This window comes from Camarhynchus parvulus, chromosome 4 (assembly GCF_901933205.1).
Source record: "Camarhynchus parvulus chromosome 4, STF_HiC, whole genome shotgun sequence".
Lineage (NCBI taxonomy): Eukaryota > Metazoa > Chordata > Aves > Passeriformes > Thraupidae > Camarhynchus > Camarhynchus parvulus.
In genome coordinates this window covers 39,900,723-39,923,551 of record NC_044574.1, presented here as the reverse complement: position 1 = coordinate 39,923,551, position 22,829 = coordinate 39,900,723, and the positions used below count along the sequence as shown (strand labels likewise).

At 37.3% G+C, this 22,829-nt stretch overlaps 1 protein-coding gene across 2 annotated transcripts in view; it reads right to left on the bottom strand.

The window, feature by feature from the left end:
- The window catches only part of FSTL5 (follistatin like 5), a 268,652-nt gene extending 253,808 nt beyond the window's left edge, over nt 1-14,844 (bottom strand). For both annotated transcript variants that reach the window (XM_030947751.1, XM_030947752.1), the window contains exon 1: nt 14,567-14,844. The gene's annotated coding sequence lies outside the window, so the exon portion shown is untranslated. The remainder of the gene's footprint in view (nt 1-14,566) is intronic.
- Nucleotides 14,845-22,829: the final 7,985 nt, after the last annotated feature.

Here is a 22,829-nt window from a genome sequence, read left to right as displayed (position 1 = left end):
CTAAACTTTCATTTCTTGCTACGTTTTAACTGTCTTATACTATATTACTGGGTTTTATTGCTTATGGTTTTATACCACTCTAATATAACTACTAGGAAGAAGCCTTCCAAATGCATGTTGGAAAGTTGACAGTAAACCAGAAAAACCTACCATTTCCCGATTAGGTTGTAGCTAAACAGGATTGTAAAAACGGGGGGTTTCAAAAATTCTTTAGCTTAAAAAATTGTCATTCCTAAGAAGAATGGAATGCAGATAATACAAAGCAAGGAGCAGCCAGTATGTGGTGATGAAATGGTAGTATGTGAAAGGAATGTATTTTGTGTCTCCTCAACCACCATTGTATAATACACTCAAAACAATTTTTTTTGTATATAATACCAAAACAATTTCTTTTGGTATTATACACCAAAATGTTTTATATATTTTATTTGGTTTGGGTTTTTTTAGGCTTTGAGGGGATTTTTTTGCACTCTTTGGTTATTTTTGAAAGGCAAAAAGGTAAATATTTTTGGTTTTATTTTACAATAGAAATACAAGAAAATGTTAATGTAGAATTGATTGGAATTAAGTTTTGACCATCAATGTGCCAGGATACACTAGAAACAGCCTCTTAGCCAAAAACACCTGTATTTCAACAAGAAATTAATGCTCAGATGCCAGCACCAGACACTCTGTATCACATCTGGTTGAACTCTGTGCATAGGCAAGAGCATCTCAACTGTTCTCACCTGAAAGTGTCACTCTGAAGCTACAGCCTGAAAAGTGACCACCCCATCTCCCTGAAATACAAGTCTGTGCTCCCTCTTTCATCCCATCTTGACACTATTCTCATTTTTTATTCAGCCACCTTGATTCTGGGATTGTCTAGGACACCTCTGTGAAGTGCAATACTCAAAGAAGAGGAGCCAGGAGATATCGCTGAACACCACATTCCAACTGCCCTGTCACAAATGCCAATCACGTGGCAAATGTCCAAGTGGCTCTTTATTGATGAATCAGTTACTGTCACATGAATTATCCTCAGTGCTGACTAAGGTAAGCATCCCTATGCTATGAGAAATGAAAGCTTCTCTTGCCTCTGTCTGCATTTTGAAGGTCTGGGAATGCCTAACTCTCAGCAATTTCAAATACTTCTTTTATCCAGATGAGATTTTCTGGAAGCCACAAAATACAGAAATTCATCAAAGAAGAGAAAGAGGGTTTTGAAAGTTATTTTGAAGGTTTCTATCTGATTCGGCAACATGCAATAGAGTCTGAAGATTGTTTACTCTCTTGCAGTTCGTATGTGACTATGGAGCAGTGGAAAGAACACCAGTGGAGGATAGCCAAGTGACTTTAATCAATTTAATATTAATCAGTTTCATAGAATCACTCTTGCATTCTGAAAATCTCTAATTTTGAAAAATCAGGATTACCCTGCCTACAGATAGAGGGAAGAACACATCTTTCTCTGTCATCTTCAATGTCTTAAAGTTGAGGCAATTTGACATTCAGCAAAGAGAGGTGATGATAACTTCCATCTTCCAGAGTAAGACATGGATCATCTCAAACCACAGCTGATAGGAAATCCAGGTCCAACCTTCTCTCTTTGCCTCCTCCAAAAATACTGAGTATGATCTGTAGCAATAGAAAGTTCCAGCAGGAAGAAAAAGAGAGTGCCAAAGAGGGATAAAGGCAATAAACGTAGGGGACCAAACTGATGCATCAGGTTCACTGTTCATCTTCTTGGCATGGTGCAGATGAGGGAAAAGCAGATGCTGCTAAGGTGGGAGAGGGGATATTCCATGTAGCAATGTATGCTGCTCATATTCCCTAATTCCTCACTTAATGGAGGAGTGTCAACATTTAGTGCTGACACTGCACCTAGTGGCTGCAATTTCCATGTTGAACACTTGGAAACAGAACAAGAGCAGAGCCATTGCTGCTCTCTCTCAAAGTTGACTCCTTTGGGCAGCCTCCTACGCTTAAAGCCAGCCCTAACAATCCAAGATCCAGTTTGTATGGTCCTGCTACATACTCCCTATTCATGTTCCTAAATAATACCATAGCTTTCGAGTTCCCTACACTTCTAAGTGAACTGTAAAACACACAATATATACTGAGAGAAAAAAAGAGAATAGGTGTCATTAGCAGTATTTAAAAAGTACACCTTATTTCCAAAGTCACTTGACTTCTTTGATTGAAAGATTGCCTAGATTCAGCTCTATGATTTGGCTACTCTTAAAGCCGAAGAGAGAAAGTGGAATATGGAAAGTGAATATTTTTAAAGTACTCCTGAAGAACCACTGGCAACACTGGAAAAGGCGGCCCTTGCCAGCTTTTGGGGTTTGTTTTTCTGCTTGGTTTAGTTGGGGTTTTTCCTACCATAATGGCGTATCAGAAACATGCCTGGAAGGACAAATGCTGTTTGCTTTCCGCCAATCTCTTTCTAGATTAGCATTCCCATAAGGCTCTCCTCACTCACATGAGATAATGTTATAGGGATAAAGTATCCCACTAGAAGCTTTGAGAGAAAAGCTTAAAGCTATGTCTTGGGATGCAGGGGGGAGAGAGTCACTGGCAGTTCAGTGTCTAAAGTCGTAAGACTGTTCTGCTTTGTTCATGTTTCATCCCAGACAACTACTTTTACAGTCTATGTCTACAGTAACACACTGGTTCAAATCAAATCAGTTTTACATACTTTTGAAGGAAGCTGTCTTGCTCCATGAGAGCTTAAACTGATCTTTGGCCATGATATTCCAACTGATAGGTGGAGAGCAGGGCAGGAAAAGGTTCATTTCTAGCCAAATCAGCTCTGTAATCCAGCTCACCACTCATATTAACACCACTGGCCAGTGGAAAGACTGATCAACAGGTGTAATAAGACATGAGGGATAGCAGTGACCCCAACACAGTTCATTTAAAACTATGAATCTATTTAGCTACAAAGTGAAATTGCACGCCTTATTCTTGCCCAGTTACACCAAATGAACACAATAAACTTTAAATCAACTTATTTAAAATACAACTGACAGGCTGTTTAAGCAAGCTTAGTACATCAGTATTTCTCTTACATTGTTGTGACAATAAACATGTCCAAAAATCCCAGAGCAAAATAGAATACTTTTGGGCTATTGTGACTCTCAATTATCTATTCTTTTAGCTATTGTAAATACCATCCTAGAGCAGCATTCTAGTTTATAGGGTGGTTTTCTGGTCATAACAGCCCTTCATGAACATGCAGAAATTTAGGACTATTCTTTAGTAATGCTGACTTTTGCCATTAATAGTTTTCTGTTGTTAAGATTTGCTCACTGATTCTAATTTTATAATATTTCCTGCAGATGGCCAGAAATAACATGCATGCAAGGATAAAAAGGAGAATGCAAATTTCAAAACAATGCCATAATCTTCATTACAGAACTGTTCGTCTAGTAATTAAGTGTGGAGCTGCACATATGGTGTCTGATTTATCCTCATATTTTCACTGATGCAAATTTGCTATGATAATATTAATGTAAATGTAACCATACCACTTTTCAGTCTGGGAGCACAGAAACGCTATTTTTTTCTTCTCTTTTTCCACTAGTAATTGCACTTTTTTTTTTCCCCCACTAGAATCTGAAAGAAAGAAAAGTAGCTACAAAGTTACAGGTTTAGCTATTGCAAACTTTCCTTCTCCTCCTTTGTGTATCTAAGGAAAGTAGCTACTTCCCTTAAATACACAAAGAATTTCATTCTCTTTTGGTGGATAAGGAGTTACATTCTTCTGGTTTAGGATTATTCATCGATGTTTTCACTCTCAACAGATGTTATGTTATCCACCAAACAACAAGAGTTTCTCTAGTGAAATATGTCCAAGGCTTCTGCCCTCTGCCTAAATATCTTACACTAAAATTTAATTCCTGCTGAAGAGAAAAATGACACTCTCCCCTTAACTTGGAGCAATAGAAAAAAAATTCTCAGTTTCTCAGTCCCTAAAGTCCTTCCCTGTAAGAATACTTAACAGCAGACACTAAAGTTTTTGGTAATTTGTATGTACAATTACTAGGTTTTTTATTTCATTTACCACTCCCTTTCCACTCTGTTTTTTAAGCCTAGATTTGCCAAATTCTGACCTTTCACTTGTGAGCAGTTCTGTCTTTTTCTGGGTATAGATGTATATTAGTACAAGCCAAAAGGAGTGGCAGGATTCAACTCCTGTTTATACTGTTTAGCACCTAGAAAGCATAACCTCCCATTTCGTACTCCAATTCTTGATAGTCTTGAGAGACTGGGTAAACTCAGAAATGTCCTAAATTAGAAATTCATGAGCAACACTTCTTAAAAATTAATTTTTCATATTCAAAAACTCAAATATTAAATTTCCACATTGTGATAATACCAGCTTTCCCCCCCACTCCCAACCCCCCACAGCTTTCTATGAAGTATAACTAAATTGTGAAAATATTTACTATGGAAAAGTCTTTCTCTGGATTGTTTCTCCTCCACTTGTACTTATTAACAAACTTCAGAATAATATTTCTGCCTAGATGTACCCTTTTCAATCAGGAAATTTCAACTCTGAAGTTTCACTTTTAGGCCTCATATCTTTGCAAATTAGTTGAACCTCTACACACACTGCAGACTCATTTTAAAGCGCTTTGACTCTTTTCAGTAGCACTTCTCTATTTCACTGTATATCAATTTAAGTTCCTTATGGAGGTGTTTTAATTTGTGAAGTCTTACAGTTGACATTTTGTATTCCATGCAAAGGCTACATGATGAACAGTTTCAACTTGTTGTAGATAATTAAATACACAATCTTCAACACAAAAAAACCCTGTTTTTTTGAAGCCAAAAAGGCCTTTTGTGAAATAAATTGCTATCAAAAATAGATCAAGTAAACCCAATGTAAAAGATAACATAGGAAAAACAAAGTGCATAATTACTGATGGACCTCAATACCAGAAATAGAAGAAAATTACTTATCATTATTTCTGTCCCACAAATAATTCCAATGCAGTTATTACAAGACTGTAAAAAAACTGATCTCTCAGACACTGGTCAAAAGCAATCAAAAATTCATGATTATTGCTGTACAAACCTAGTTGAAATACAGAAAAAAGAGTGCTGAGAAGACACGTTTCTCTAAATATTCACTGATTAGAGTGATAGCAGTAAATTCTTTGAAGCAAATGGTATTCCTCCTTGACCTCTCCCCCTCCCCAAATCTGCTGTGGCTCATAAATTGGTTGACTTTACCAACAGTAACCTCAGAAATCCAGTGTTAGAGAGAAATTGTAAACAGATGCTTTAAAATCCCTCAAATTTCAAAATATTTTTATTCCTTTAAAACACCAAAGTGGATCTCATGATTGATGGATACAAATCAATATGCCACAGAAACCTTCTGCTGTATGCTGGGATAAGAAAGTTGATGTTGAAAATCAAAATTATAATCTGAGATGTTAAGGATCTCAGATGTATGGGAAGTTTAAAAGAAGTCCTTACTCTGAATATTGAAAAAAACCCCAACAATCATTAATGATTTTTGTAACGCCTATATATAACATCACAACTCTTTTCATAGCTCTCTTTGGAAGAGCCCCAACTGAACAGAATCACTGAATCATTAACCATTGGAAAAAGCCTCTGAGATCATTGAGCCCAACCCTTAGCCCAGCACAGCTGTGTTCACCACTAAAGACTGTCCCCAGGTGACACATCCACACACTGCTTGACCACATCCAGGGAGAGCAGCAAAACCCCTTCCCTAGGCAGCCTGCTCCAATGCCTGACCACCCTTCTAGTGAAGACATTTTTATTAATGGGAAATATTTAGCACTCAACACTTAAACAATAAAAATTTCAAAATTCAGAATTTTCATCCATGCATACGATCTCCTGTCCACTTTCTTCATTAGAAAAAATAATAAAGGCACAAATCTGTTGGCTTATTTTTTTAACCATTGAGAGCTTTGTGATCAGCTCTTTAGGCTTTCTTTCACCATTTACTCATAACTCCAGAAACACGCCCAGCTTATAAAAAATACAAGTCTAACTCACTCAGATTGGATCTTTGTCTCTCAAAAGGCAAGCAGAGAATGATAAAACTGAAATTATTAGCCATAATACTTCACACTGTTCATTGAAGAGTCAGATGCAGCGCATAAATTAATAAAAGTACTCTAAATCATTAGAGTCAGCAAATTATATCACAAACTTTCATTTAAATCTCTTTATTAATGTGAGAGCTGTTCTATCTGAGAAACCATGAGAACAGGGGGGTGCTATTTTTAATATGGATTTCTGAGACTTTGGAAGTATAAATCAAATTTTCAGTATAGATTTATTAATGATTTATGTGGATATCATGTATATTTTTACAAAGACAAGCACAGCAGCCCCTTCAGAAGTTTACTTATGCATGGAAGAGATTACTGAGAGCCTAAAGCAGTAGATGAATGTAACTATCACATAGAAAAGATATAAAGGACATAAATATATTAAAATATTAGATTTTTAGTCTTTTGGGGACACTAATTTTAAGATCTGATGCTTGAAGCAATCTACTAATGTTTGAAATGCAACCTCCAAGGTGCAGAAAACCTCCCCCCACCCTGCTGACTGCACCAAGAACATACAAATGTAGACTGTTCAAATATTTCTGTGAGAAAAATTCTCCAAGCATAAAATAATAGAAACAGCCTATTATTAGACAGTAGACTAAAATGCAACTATAGCTAAGCAGCACAGTTTAAATCCACTAGAAAAGTGTCTTCAGTTCAAAAAATAATTAACATTATATAACAGTTAAATCTCTGGAGTGATGTTAATTATGGTTTTCTTTTTCAGTGTCCCAAGGAAACAACTAAATTAGCTCATGCATCTAGGTCTAGAAAAAAATTTACAGAATATTACTGTTTAGCAAAAACCAAGCAATCTAAAAGAGAAATATATTTTTTGTGTTGGAATACTACCATATCACTAATTATCACTGGGATTCTGAATTACATGAGAATATAAAGATAGTATAAATGAAAGATAGAAACACAACATATAGGTTAGAGGACTAACAATTAAAAAAAAAAGTATTTTAACTCTCCAATATACTAGCTAAGATTCATTCGCCTTAAAAAGCACTGGAAATAAATGAGAAATATAATCAGTCTTCAAACTATGATAACCTCGTGCTGTGTCTTGTAGTTTATTTTAAATAAGAATTTTCTCTCTATCGAAGTACTTGATAATATGGAAGAGTAGTTCTGTGATGAACTGTATTTCAACTTAAAAATCAGCCCTCAAGATTAAAAACATCAATTTCTCACTGGAGCTGAGGTTATGGCTAACCTTGGCTGTTGCAAGGAGAGGGAGGATCTGTGCAACTTAATTCCACTTGACAAGGACAAGCCCAAAGCACTGTCATAATGGGCTTCTCTTCTTTCTCTGTGGCCTTTCCACTGCAAAACTGATTATGAGATGAACTTATGCTTCCATCTTGAAACAGAGCAGAGAGAAAAGAAGGGCTCACTGTCAAATAAGACGCTACTTTAAAAAAAATTAATTTAAATTTAATTTAATTATTTTATCTAAACGAGAGGGGCATGGAGTTGATGCATTGACCACTCAGTGGATGAGGAATTGGCTAGATGGTCAGATCCTCAGTGCTGTGGTCAATGGCTCAATAACCAAGTGGAGACCTGTGACAAGTGGCATTCCTCAAGGGTTGGTATTGGGACTGGTACTACTTAACATCTTTGTCAGTGACATGCAGTGTGATTGAGTGCATCATCAGCACGTTTGCCAATGACTCCAAGCTGTGCTGTCTAGTCAACAAGCTAGAAGGAAAGGATGCCATCCAGATGGACCTGGACAGGCTTGTAAGGTGGGACTGTGCACAACTCTTCAAGTTCAACAAGACCAAGCACAAGGTCCTACACCTGGGTCATGACAATTCCAAGTACAAATAAAGATTGGGTGGCGAATAGATTGAGAGCGTCCCTGGTGAGAGGGACTTGGGGGTGCTGGTTGACAAGAAGTTCAACAAGACTCAGCAACGTGCACTTGGAGCACAGAAAATCTTGGAGTGCAGCAAAGGAATTGGACAGAAGGTCAAGGGTGGGGATCCTCCCCCTCCATTCTGTTCCTGTGAGACCCCAGCTGGAGTACTGCATCCAGCTCTGAGAATCCCAGCATAAGGATGTGGCCCTGTTGGAGCAAGCCCAGAGGAGGGCCACCAAGATGACTAGAGTGCTGGAGCACCTCTCCTATGAAGCACCTCTCCAGGCTCAGAGATCTAGGGTTGCTCATGCTGTAGAAGAGAAGGTCCCAGGGAGACCACACTGAGCCCTTCTGGTACCTAAAGGGGCCCTGCACAAAAGATGAAGAGGTATGTTTTACAAGGGCATGTAGTGATAGGATGAGGGAGAATAACTTTAAAATGAAAGAAGTTTTAGATTACATATTAGGAGGAAATCCTTCACTATGAATGTGCTGACACGCAGCTTGCCCAGAGAAGCTGTGGATGTCCCAAGCCCTGGAAGTGTTCAAGGCCAGACTGGATGGACTTTGAGCACTCTGGCCTAGTGGAGAGGTCCTTTCCCATGGTAGGGGGTTGGAAAGAGCTGATCTCTAAGATCCTTCCAATCCAAAACATTCTTTCCTTGACAATATCAGATGTTGCACTATTATGAATACTGCAGAGATAACTGAGCAAATGTTTGGAAATGATACTGCCTTTCAGAGAATTTTCTGAGCATTCACCTCTCAGACTTGAGGAATATCTGTAAAACACTGAGAAAATCTGCCTTTAACAAGGTACCTGATCTCAGATTTCTTTTAGGTCTCAAATCTCTCATAAAAGGTGAATAGTTAACCAAGATGTTGTACAAACATCATGTCTTACAAAATCTTCTGCTTTTTGTTGATTTAAGACTCAAAACAGACCCTTAGGAGGGAAAAATTAAACACTGCTACAAACGATGATGCAAAAGGAACAAAAACCTCTCCAAAATGTGACAAAATAATTCTCTTTCTCTTAAAATATAAATGCAAAAGCATTTTCAAAATTAACAAAGTGCATCTCCTCTTTTATTTAGGTACAATAGGCAATTTTCTGCTCTATGAATAAAAAATTTGGACTACTGCAACTCTAAACCACAGCTATTTGTGAATTAGTCATTCATTCATGTGCATTTAGCTTTCCATTGCACTACAGTTTGTCCTCAGCAAGCAGATACTAGTCTTTCCTGTGTACACACTAAGTGTGTTTGAACCCTGCATGTTTCTCCTTATCACTGGGAGGCCATGATTGCCACCAAATACAATCCTCAACTACATAAATAATTGTAACATTAGTGCACTACATTCACGCTGTAACAAAATCAAAGGTAGCATTTATTCTTTTGACTGCTTTTGCATATGAATCAAGATTTCCATTGATCTACTAGAACGATGCGAGATTGTTTGGTTTTTCTTTCCCAGCAATAATTTATAGCAAAATTTAATAAAACCCATAAACAACACAAATCATCAGTTATAGCAGTGTTTTAAATAAAGCTTACAAAAGAAAAGACATAAAGGAAATAGAACTTGAAATGTTGAACTTTGAAACAAATCATAATCTGCAAGCTCTTTGAAAACAGTTTATTTATACTGCTCATCATGTAAGAATTTTCTACCTGTTTTTGTTTTGTTGCTTGTTGATTTCTTTAAATGTGCATAATGATTTACATATTATTTAGGAAGACAAAGGCCTGTTATAATAGCAAAAATATGTACAGTTCAGAGTTACAATGCAGAAAGCTTCTAAAATATTTTATTTCCTAATGGAAGCAAAAGCATGTACAGTAATAATCTAGAAGTTCCTATCATTTAATAAGAGTATTTTTAGTAATGAACAAGTTTTTTTTCTGATTAAAGTTATGAGCTGTTTTCATATTACTTTGTTTCTTTTTGCAGATATTAGGAAATTCCTTATGAAGGAACTAAAAATACTTTCACAAAGTTTTTAATATGCTGATGTGAAAATGATAGTGGCTTTTACCACAAGACCGCCTATTCAGTGGTAAAAATATTTCAGATTACAATAAACCTCACTTGGAATAAAATGAGAAGAAAGCTCTCTCTGTCAGGAAAAGAAAGAAGTATTTTAAATATCCTTCATCTTCCATCTAACATTTTCAAGTACGTTATTGCACAGAAAAAAGTCTTTCTGAAGTCTGCTCTGAAAAGCACTGCTGGACACCAACCTCAGTTAATTCAAATGCAAATAAACTGTGAACTCCAACCTACTTCAAGCAATCAGTGCAAGCATTGCCAACTCTCCCCTCATTTAACTCTTTAGAACTCATTTTCTTAAGATTTGCAGGACTCAGCAATGCAACCAATTCACTAATTTTACATAACGTATGGTAGAAAGAGGGATTAATTGAATAGACTTACCATGATCATTTCTAGGATAGAAGGTGTAAATACCTGCATAAGCATTGCTATCAAATGAAGCTAAAAATGGATAACAAATAACAGATTTCCAGTCATTCTTATTCCCACTTGGTAAGGAATCGTGCCTGGCTAAACCACAGCAACCTCTCTTGGCCAGTATATTTAGCCAATACAAACAGAAGTAACAATGGCATAGAGGAAAAGAAAGACACCAGCAATTAGGGAGCCTTTCTGAAGTTCTTCTGCAACAGTAACTGTACAGTAATTCCTTGATCTGCACTGGCCCATCCAAATGAAGACACATCTGTTAACAAATGCAACTGCTAGAAAGGAACACAACCTACCAGCACTTTGTAACTAGAGGTTACTCAACCCAAAACCTAAAGAAAGAACTTGCAAAATACTACAGAAGAGAATAAAGCTGCGGGTTTGATTTCTCCTGAATATTTTTCCTGGGCAGTAGAAACCCTTGATATTGGAGGTGTTAGAGGGAATTTCACATAGCACTATTTTCAAAGGGGCTAGACTACCACTGCTCTTGGTCAGCCCACAGCTTTCTCAATGCCTCTTTGCTACAGAGAAAATAAATTATTTGCTGCTCTTCTGATAATATAAAATTGTTGTCTTTTCTGTCTACCAAGAGTCAGGAAAAAGCATGCTGTATTAAATATGTATAAAATCATATGCAAATAAGTTTCCCATCTTTTCATTTGCTGACAAGTATTCCCTGGGCTTCAGAAGGTAAAAAATAAAAAGCTTGAACTAAAAAACAGGATTAAACAGATTTACAAATAAACTTGCTAATCTATTTACTTTAAAGTTATGTAGCATAACAGACCAAGCTACACTGAATGGTTAACGAATGTGGTCCTGCTTTTGCTTAGAAAAATTGTAGAAGTCAAGAGTGGCATTTGAGTCATTGCTTCCCCTTGAGTCAGTGATTCACTCCTGCAATATTTAATGTCCACAATTATCCCATAATATTTGTCAGTCTGGAGAAAAATAATCAGAAATTACTTCCTAAACTTCATTTGACCTCTTACCTTTGAGATTTCAAAGCCAAGTTCAGATCTGTTAAATGGCAGAACTACTCCTATTGGAGCTCCATCTTTAGATTTGAAACTAACAAAACAGAGCAAAGCTTTGGTTTTTAATATTATTTTATAGTCTCTAAGAACGACAGAAGAGTGACAGAAAATTTCTATTTTCTGAAAAGTTAAATAAAGTCACAGCTGGGGACAGCATGCATTTTTCTAAAAATAAAAGTTTGGTACTTTTAAAAAGCATCACTGATTGTAATAATTCTTTTATTCCAAGATTGCATATTGCTTTTAAACAAATACAGAGGAGTATTGGAGAAACTCTCACACAAATAAAAACAGGATGAAAAACTGACATGATTAGACATGGTAGATCTAGAACACACCTAGAATGGAGCAACTAGAATATTTGGGCTTTTACTGATCACCGTTTGCTGTCCAAGACCTTAAACCAGGAAATAACCAGTTGATCCACTGGAAAAAGTAAACTTTGGACCCCTGACAGGGTTGTGCATATGCTGATATTTTCAATAGTTTTGTGCCCTCACATGCACAACTTTGTGCACTGGTCAGCTTAAGAAGGGTCCATAAAGTAGCTCTTTAAACCCCAATTTTCTCTAAATCCTGTTTTTGTAACAAAACTCCTCCCTGATTTCACATTAGTTCAGTCAGGTGGTTGGTCAAGTCATTAATAACTTCTGTGTGATGTTGATAAAAGACTTGGAACTACCTGTTATACAAAATCATATTCATATTCACAAGTTTACAAATATGCTTGAACAAGCACGTGCAGACACTGCAGACAGACTTCTTCTAGTTAGAACCAATGACCAAAATGGCTATGGACCACACTTAATGTATACATCTATTTAGAACACCATTTTGTTGAAAAATAGCAGTGCCATTTTATCTCCTTCAGAGTATATGTATAATTTCAAATATCCATTTTTCAGACATGATTTGTCAAATAAATCAGCCTAATACAAATGCAGGCAAAATATTACATAGGAAAAACAACCAGATATAAATTTAAAAGCACAGAATTAATGTCTTAGTATCAAAGTTTATCATCTGATTTATGCTGGTAAAATGACTGACCTCAGAAAGGTCAATGACTTTTAATCATGTAATGATGGAGACAGTCCTGTTTACTGGAAAAAGACTATGTGTATGAATAGAGACCACTCAAGTGAACAATGATTTGCAGATTCAGGCCCTGTATAAACATTAAAATTTTAGATACATAATTGGTGGGTTTGGGGTTGCAATGTTGTGGGTCATTCTCCTCCTCAGTATTATTGTAATGTCTGCACCACATGGTTCACAATAACTTTTTCAAAATAATTTTGTAGCGTCGGCTTCAAAAAGTAAGCATCCTGAATCTCCATACCTTCAAAGACATCATTTAAAATTATATCAGTATATTTCAAAGCAAATTAATATTCATGTCAATGACAGGTGATAAAAGCTGTCTTAGCTGATGGAGGGACTGCTAATGAAGGTTTGCAACTAGTGCAAATGCTATGTAATAAACTTTCGTTTCCTACTGTTGAGAGGAAGAAGAGAGCTGCTTTATGACTGGGGAGAGAACAATAAAAACATATTTCCTAATTCTACCCAAATGCAATGAAAGTCTTGGTTGTCTGAGCTACTTTCTCATCATTTTTCTAGCTTTCAACTTTACCCATTAGTAGCTCTGTGCTGCTGCCTGATGGTTATCTTTATACTTCAGGTGATACAAACACTGAGCAACATTGAACCTACCTTAACATTAAGGAAATGATGCAGGAGTAAAAAAATGCTACAATACTAAGAAGTAGTCACCTTTCATGAGCCTCATCCCATTAACAAAAGTTACTTTATGTTCACAGCTACTACAACTCCTAGCACCTGTGCAGGGCATCTGTGAAGAGAAACGCTTGTGGTTCAGGTCCCGGCTCCTAAGAAAATTCATCACAACCAAAAGAGCATGAAGTGCTACAAAATCCTAAAAACACAAGGTGGGGACCTCATTTACCTGCTTATTCTGTTCAGTTATCTCAGTAGCACTGGCTAGCAGCAGCAGCAGCTTATTCCCTCTGGAATCTGCCTTAATCTCAGACAGACAGCCCTGCGTGGTGCTGAGCTCTGCGTGTGCAGAAGTCACTGCACGGCGCCCAGCTCCGTGAGTGCAGAAATCCCTGTGCAGCACCGAGCTCTGCGTGTGCACAACTCTGACAACTCACTGAAGCAGCAGCAAACTCCTCTGTGAAACACAGCTCCATACCAAGCTCACAAAATGTTAAACACTGCTGAGAAAAAAAAAGACATTACATCTGCCCACACTTCTCAGTTTTATTCAATTACTGACAACAGCAGTCCTACAAGTGCAACATAATACGGTATTATTAAATCCAAGATTCTCATTTACGCCTTGATGCAGCCTGGGAGCAGGCCTGATGTTCAGCCAACATCAAAGGACACAAATTCACGACTTTCACAGACACACACATCCCACATTGACCTTGGAGGCAGAGGTGGCAATAATCCCTTTCATAAAGGTGCTGCTTCCCAAGTTGACAGCGTTATAGTGCTGAATTGTTTGTCAAGTAACTGGGTATCACCGTCCTTCTGTCACACACGTATTCAGGCACGCACGAGAACACAGAGCAACATGCGGCTATGATTTCAAATCCTCTCTAATTCCGTCTTTACTCTCTACTTCCCAGAATGACCTCGCATATCCTGTCCTCCCCCAGACAGAATCAACCAGAGCTTCTCTAGTCCCCTCAAATCGGTTTTTATATAAAGTAGGCTCTGTAATGTCTTTTAAGTTCTATAATATTCAAGATTTCTAATACAAAACATTTTCAACCATTTAAAAATTACCCTGAGAGCCAGTTTTCAATAAAAATAAGCCTTGAACTTTTCACTCAGATTCATCTTCTGTTTATGGAGCCCTTTTCACTGAAAGCTGCACCCTTTTCCCAAGCCTTGCCCCTACACCGACCTAAGGGCTACCAAGCTTCCAACTTTGCTCTGCCTTTAATTGCCGGCTCCTGCATCCCACCCAGCACCCCACTACTATTAACGTGAAAAGTACGTATGTGTGTGTGTGTATATATATTGGCATCGCTGCTTACCTTGTCCAAGAGTCACTGAAATCCACAAGGAGGGAAAAAAAAAGAAACAAAACAAAAGCCCCAGCTCGACGGGTCCTCGTGCAAATCGCAAAGAGAGCAGCACTTCTTCTCCCTTTCACAAAGCCACAAGCGGCTCCGCCGCGATCCGGTGAGCGAGAGAGGGAGCGAGCGAGGACTTCTCCGGGGCAAAGTGGGCTCAGCTCCCGGCAGGGCGCTTCCCGGCGGGAGCAGGCGCGGAGGCTCCGCGGCCGAGGCGCCGCGGGGAGGCGCGGGCGGGCGGGCGGGCGGGCGCCCTTCAGCACCGGGCGCGGCGCGGACAGCAGCGCTCCCGGCCGGCCCCGCTGCCGCCCGCCCCGCCGCGCCGCTCGCACCGCCCCCGCGCCGCCCCCTGCGCCGCCCGGCCTCCCCAACTTGCGCTCCGCCGCCCACCGCCCCTTCTTCTGGTTCGTTGCGTTTTTCCACGGGCCGGCCGGCCGGGGCGTCTGGTGTTGCCTAGCACTTCTCGCTCAGGGGGTTCTGTGCCCGCGCAGGGGGCTTCACCCGGCAGAGGTCACGGAATCCCTCCTGCGGCTTCCCCTCCGCAGGGCCATGGCCTCGCACGCCCCCCGGCGCCCGGGCAGATGGCTGCGCTGGCACCGGCAGCAAGCGGAGCAACTGCTGTGAAACAGAGAGGAACTCCCCCCGGAGCACAGAGGGGTGTTGTGCCGGCATCTTCCAAGCAGAGGGCTGTAATGCAATATTCATAAGCTTTAATATGTCAATATATCAAAACTCGAGCACGCTGGAGGCTTTGCACACCTGTATCGGTAAACCCAAGCGTCCACACCAGATTGAGGTGCTTGAATGCCAGGGTAGAGGTTCCTGGTAAACCCTGCCAGAAAAATAGACGTGTGATTGGAATCTTATTTAGTTATGCAAAACATAAGGGGGGGAGAAAAAATCACCTTGAGATAAGACTGTTAATTACATGCTCCATTTATAAGCATGAGAAGAGGTACCTTTGGATGTACAGGAACAATCAAAACAAGAAATCCAACTGGAAATTAATCGCCTAAAAACTTAGAGATATATTTATTTGAAGTCAAGTAAAGAAATGGTATTTGAAGTCTCACTTGAATCTGCTTTATTGTGAGATAACAGTTTTAGTTATCTGATTCCTTACTTTTAAATTAATTTACTATCCATCCCACCGCTTTTAAGGAGTAGCTCTTTCATCTTCAATGTGAAATCATTATGAAAATTAAGTATCTACTCCTCATGCCATTATAGGTTACCTGTTCCGTGCCTTTTGGGAAAATACATTACAGATTAAAGTATTAAACTGTCTTTAAATCACTCATGACTAGGGTAAAGCCAGACAGAGGTCAGCTGCTCTGACGTACATCAGCTTTCTAGGTTAATTACACTTGTGTCTACATGTGGAATGAACATGCAGTAAGAAACAAAAATAAATGGTTTTAGGTATGGTAAATACCATACCTAAAAACAGAACTAGTTAATATAGGAAATAATAAAACAGGACAGGTTGGATTGCATTAGCTTATTACTATTTTTTGAGGGAGTTCTTACTGGACTGATAATTAGGTCATGGCACTGCAAGAAGGAACATGATTAACTTCGACACACAAAGTGTGGAGTATAAAGCCAAATAAAGCAGACTTTCATTGACCCAACCCTTTCTAATTGCCAGTTATCATGAAGGCAGCTTGTCTGGCATCTGGGTTGAATTTATGAAACCCTATTATTTTACTTCTCATTTTTCTCTTAAGCCCTCTCAGTTTTTTTGCAAAGTACAGACAATATAATTGCACTACTTAAGGACAATTTCTGCAGTACAAAACTGACACTGAGTCTACTAGCACAGCTGCACCAGAAACTCTCATGGGACAGAGTTAAACCCTAAACTGGCTTGTTCAAAACTGAGGGGAAATTGAAATGTTGTGAGGATGAATAGGGACCTTGTTCATCCATTCTCCTTTGCCATTATGAAAGTACATGAAACAAACAACAACAATTACGTAGATGTTTTATATAACCCAGTTATTGAAGTAGTTGGGAAACCGGTCAAATTATGCAAGGTCTGGCGTATCATAACTTACTGGTTAGCTTTGCAAATTAGTAGACAATGAATCCCCAAACTAGCATATGGAAGACCCTCAGAACTTCTGAAAATCTCTCTATCTTGTGTGGATTTGCACTACTACACTTCAGTGTAAATAGTGATACAACTGTGTAATGCATTAAGGTATCTTGGCATTCTTGCATTTCTGAGTGTGTTTATCTCATCATACGTGCCTTTATTCTTTGTAAACTCACAGACGTATTCAATTTAAAAGCTCACATTTAATTAAAATTAATTTAATGTATTTTTAGCACATACATCTTTTCTAATTTTTCCTCTAATTTAGATCTGTATCAGCTATAGACCATAGTTGGAAAATAAATTTTGTTCATTCACATCCTGACATCTTTCTGTCTTCTGCTTAATGGATATTATTTGTGAGCTCCATTTTCTACATTGTTGGATCTGGTTTTACACTCACAAAATATGGGAATGTTTTCTTTTTATTGTTTTTGCTTTGTGTCCCATGCATTACAACATCCCTTTGGAGTTTAGACATTTTCATCCACAGGGTTACTGGGATATTAATTTATTGGATGCAATGCAGACCAATATATATTATTACAATGAAGAACTTATTCTGTGCCTAACAATTAATTGCTAGTCCAGAGAGACTGTTGCAGTTTAGTAGTATATTTCTGATTTCCATAATCATAATTTGGATACTTTATGATCATATCTGGCACATCCCACATAATATGCCAGACAGTCTTCTGTTTGGTATACTCCTGAGCCCCATGTGCTTGACAATCAGTTATGTCTGGTTTCTATATTTTCTACCCCAATTACTAAACTTGAAGCATTTGCCATTGAGCAGAGGAGAGCACATGCAGTAAATACTGGCATATTCTTGTAAAGATATTCTGTGTAAAGATCAGCACAGAAGAACTTCAAAGCTGGTTTATGTTTGTTTAGGCTATAGATATTATTAATAAAATTCTCTATTTTTTATTTATGAGATGCTGCTTAATATAATATCTGACACAGCAGGAGGTTTTATGCAGGACAAAGAGAAGATCAAAGTCTCAATATATTAAAGGGAAGTTAATGCAAATAACAGATTATAAAAGTTTTAACAACCTATTCAGTATTGTCCATGCTCTGGTTGAACTCCAGTTAGCAGTCAAAAACCAGGACAGTCTATGGACATTTACTTTTACACTTCACAGCCTCTCCAAAACTCACTGAACTTACAACAATAGTCACTTTCTTTGACTAATTTGTACCTCCTTTTCTACTGCAAAAAATTCTCGAGAAGGGGTTATGTTCCTTGTAAACAGCATTGCACCCAAAATGAATGCAGAATTAGAGAGTAAGCATAGTTTTTCAGCAGTGACTAGTTTTTATTCGCTTGGCTTTTCTACCACTAGCACTTCTAACACAATTAATTAATTTTTTTTAATATGTGCATGGGATTTTGTGTTAATAATCAGTAAGGGACAAAAATAGGACATTTCAAAAACTTTCCTTGTTACTTACTCTTTAGATTATTCCAGTGACTTCTGTGTGGCTCGGTACCCCTCACCACCTGCAAATTCAATAACAAAATTTTATTTTTCTGTGATCTATCTTTAAACACATGAATTGAAAAGCATTCCCATTATTAGTTACCAAAAATTTAGGATATTAATATCTGATACTACTAAATGTTAATTAATTTTTTGTCCAAAACTACACAACAGTTACAATGTGGTAAATAAGACTAAAAACCAAAAAATTAATTGCTTTTGTCTTTGAATGAAGAATATGCAACACTTTAAACACAATTATATTTGTAACTTAATGTCAAAAATAGTTTTAGGCATGATAAATTCTAACAATAATGAAATCTTCTTTCAAAATACACAGTCCAAAGTACTGCCCTTTGTAGGATTCAATTTCCATTTCCTCTTAACAAATTATTCCTCCTTTTTTTTGAAGACAACAGCTGCCCCTTCAGTGCAGCTGTTACTAGTGAAGATCATTGATTAGCTTGAAGTCAATGACAGCAAAGGAACTCTCAGGATGCTCTGATATGAGATAGCATGAATAATCCTCCAAATCTCTCTCTCTTGCACACACACAGCATGAAGTTTGGACACATACATCTTTCCCTCATTTTCCACTGGTCTAATTCACTCAATGTCTGTTCAATATTTTAATGAAAGGTGATAGTGCATCCACTATAAACTCAGTGCTGAACAAAAAGCACAAGAAACGCATTGAGCCCTGGACCAGTGCTTTGATAACAGCAGGGCATCGTGAGCACCAGAATGACAGACACTGGCAAGTGGCAGAGAGGAAAATTAGCTTACTCGTGGCTTGGAGAAAGGTTGTGCCAACCATCTGTCACAGGAGATCTCCCAAATGACAGCAAGAATCATAAAGGCACATTAAGGTTTTCCCCGTATCTCCTCAAAGCCAGTTCTCCCAAAGGGACCCAAATAAAGGAAATATGCATTATTGTTCACACACAAGGAACCTATCTTTGAAATTAATCAAAATAATTCAAATGCATGCCACAAAATAACAGATGTAGACTTGGAGTGGGTGGGGGGAACTGTAGGCTCTGAGGTTAGATCTGTAGATTTTTTCATTATGTCTAATAAAATAAATGCTATAAATTCATTTCAGTGTGTAGCAGATTTGCAATGATAGCGATTCTGACAAGATGACATTGTCCCCATTCTCATCTTGTGAAAATAAAGTAACAACTGATTAAATAGGAAGGAGATAATATACTACATAACTAATATCCACATTAAAAATTACTATTGGAAAAGAATTGGGCAATGAGGATAAATATTTAATTTCATATCATCTAGGTTTTTTCAACTTCATTTGGGATCAAATAATTTCATTATTCATTATCGTTGAAATCTGAAAGCATACTACCACTCAATAGTAGATAATACAGATTCTATTAAAAAAAAAAAACCACACAAAGAGAAAGCTGCAGATAGTCAATTTCAGTGCCTAGTGATAACATTTATAAGAGATCTCTTAGGGCACCTACTGGGGAACCTTAGCATTGCATGCTAAAGAAATCCTGTAAAAAGGGTAAAAATATTTCTACCAGATTTAAACCAGAACATTAATTCCATTTTTTTTTTTCTCCTCTGGGCAGTCCTCCTTCTATTGACTGTAGTATTTAAAGCAAATAACCAAATGAGAAAACTTCATAGCTGAAGGTATGCACTGATGGAAGAGAAAGAGCTAATACTCTACATTTCAGAATCTGGCAGCTCTTGACTATTTAAATGTCTATAAGTAAAATATATCATGTTGTGTTTATGTTAAAAATATTTTACATTAAAAATATTACTAAAACCATAACGAAAATTTTAATTCATAGGAATTATGTATTGACAAGAATCTCAAAGTCTCTAGATTAAACTTTTTTATTCTTTAAGACAGTTTTTCAAAGTATTTAGATATTTTGATTTTTTACCTATTTTTTTACCTGTACTATAGTAGTTCTCCTGACCTCTGTAAAAATTTGCCATATCATTTTCTTTTGCCATTTATTTCTGTCCACTAATACAGAATATCCTCTATTTTATAGCTCATTTCCTCCAAGTGCCTCACAGGTGATTTCTGGAGACATATGGTATGTAGATAGGACTTTAGCTAGCCAGTGCCAGAAAAATATTGTTTAACTTATTTTACAGAAAAGATAGCTTTTGAAATGTTATCAATGAAGTAGCAAGCACTTCATATCAGCCTCATAAAGCTGGATTTATTTTTAAGCAAAATTTCTGTAAGGGCCTCTCTCTGTTCCTTTAACATTTTTTGTCTTTTCCAGTAGTCTGTGACCAGTAATAGTCACTTAAAAACTCTATGGAGAACCTTGTTAAAAAACACCAGCACAAAACCCAGAACAAAAACACACCTTAACCTGCTGCTGAGGCACACTGGCAAGTTGTCAATATCCACCATCACTGCAGTTTAGGTAACCTATTCCAAACCAATAAAAATCCCCTTGAGCAGGGAATAAGTATCATCCTTATGTTCATTTTATGCATTACTACAGGAATTACACTTCACAAAAAATTTTAAAAATACATTCAGACTTTTTCCTTTATTTGTCCTAAATTCTAGTCATGGAGATGAAGCACAATCCCTTGTTTTCAAGTGGGTTTTCCTAGGGAATAAGTCAATAAAATAGTGATTGCATGTCTGGAACAAAAGTCTAAATTAATATACAGTGTTGGGTAGCCTAATGCCCTCCTAGTCATGTTTCTCATCATGCTTCTGATCCCATCCCCAGTGGTACTAAGAATATAAAGGAACCAGTTCTTCAAAGAATGCACTTACTGACTTTGAAGCAAGTAGGTCTGTGAACTCTGATATCTGTACAGGGTACGAGACTTTTCTTACAGTTCTGGAGAACAAGAGGAGAATATAATAAGATATGTAGACACATCTTACCCTGTCTCTCCTTGAGACCAATCAGCTTGTCCCAGAAGAGCACAAGGAATATTAAATGGGATGAGTATTCCCATATATGACTTTGATACCACAGAATTTCTCACTTCTTTAAGAGATAAATCTCATCAAAGGTTCATACCCATATTACAACAAATACCTATGGTAAAGAATGCAGTGAACTTTTCAGCTGGGTGACAACGCCATTATTCTACATATTAGCTAGTTCACAGCACTACTCAGCCAGAATCCTTCTTTGTCTTTCCAGACAACATTCTAACAGTCTGAATAAGAAAAAAAAAATACAGCTAAGTAGTTCAAGAAAAATGGAAATTTCATCCCCTGGCTACTAATTTCTAACCATTTTGCCATTTTGCCACTGCTTCTGCACAGAGGGGTAAAAGGGGTAGTATGACCTTCATGCGTGCACATCCTAAAAGAGAAAGGATATCTTCATCCTTCTTACTTATAAAGTAGTTCCTGGAATGAAATTCAAGCTGTAGTCTTATATTCTGTACACATTTTATTCATTTGATTTCATTTTCCTTTCTTTGCATAGGCCACTCTATAAACTGACATGCACAAGAAACCAACTTGCTCCTGTCACTAATATACTGTTAAATATTAATAAGCACATATTTTTAAAATAATATGAGGGATGTGAAATGGTTACTTGAGACTCCTCAGTTTTTATACCTCTCAATGAACCCAATTAAGGAATCAGCCATCTCTACTCCAAAACTTATCTAATTTAAAGTGACAGGCCTTTAATTACATATGACATACTATCCAATTATATGTATAAAAATCTATTTTTACCAGTACAGTACTATTTGAAAACTTGAGATTTGATTTGCCAAAAATACCAGATTTTCACCAAGTGCTTTACTCAAGAAGGACGCAAAAAAAAAAGTGCATTACAGCTTGTTAAATATTCAGTTAGAAGACCTCCTTCTTCGTAGTTTATCCCACCCTTTATGTAATTTCTATTGAAGTCAGAAATAGGCCAAGTAGGTTCTTGTTCATCATTTTTGTGAATTTATAGAAATTTGAGAAGGATTACCCAGTCACACATGAATATAATAAAATTTGGAAGAAAAAACTAGGAAAAATATTATTTTGGTTTTAAAAGCAATTACAAAGAAGTCGCTGAAATTCATTACATAAGAAATTTGTTTGTTTATCCTTAACACATCTGATTACTTTACTACGATTCACAAATACAGATCACATTACTTCCATATACTTCCACAAGAAAAGAAAACACAGATGCCCTCTTTTTGCTTAAATGGGAAAAGTACTGAGAGTCTAAGCTGTTTAAGCAGTTACAAAAGAAATCTGGGGCAATGCTGGGAACAGAAGTTTTCTATTTCTTATTCTTTCTTAAACAAATTATAATCCTGCCTTACCAATCCACATGTCAATTTAGAAGCAGTGATTACAAGTCAGCAATAGTGATGATCCAATATTTCAGTACAATGAAAAAAGATACACAACTGAACTTCAAAGAGAGTTCAGAAAAGTCACAGTAGCCTGCCTTTTAGCATAAATGGCACTGCTTGTACCTATCTGTAATATACTTACTTTGTACTTATCTGTAAGCATATATATTCTAGCACAGTTTCTGTCCACACACATCACCAGTGATTTCCTCCAGCAGCTCTTTTTTCAGTGAATAGGTATGGGTGAGACAATGTCTACTTGGAAAAGTTATTTTCTTCAGGCACTTGTAAT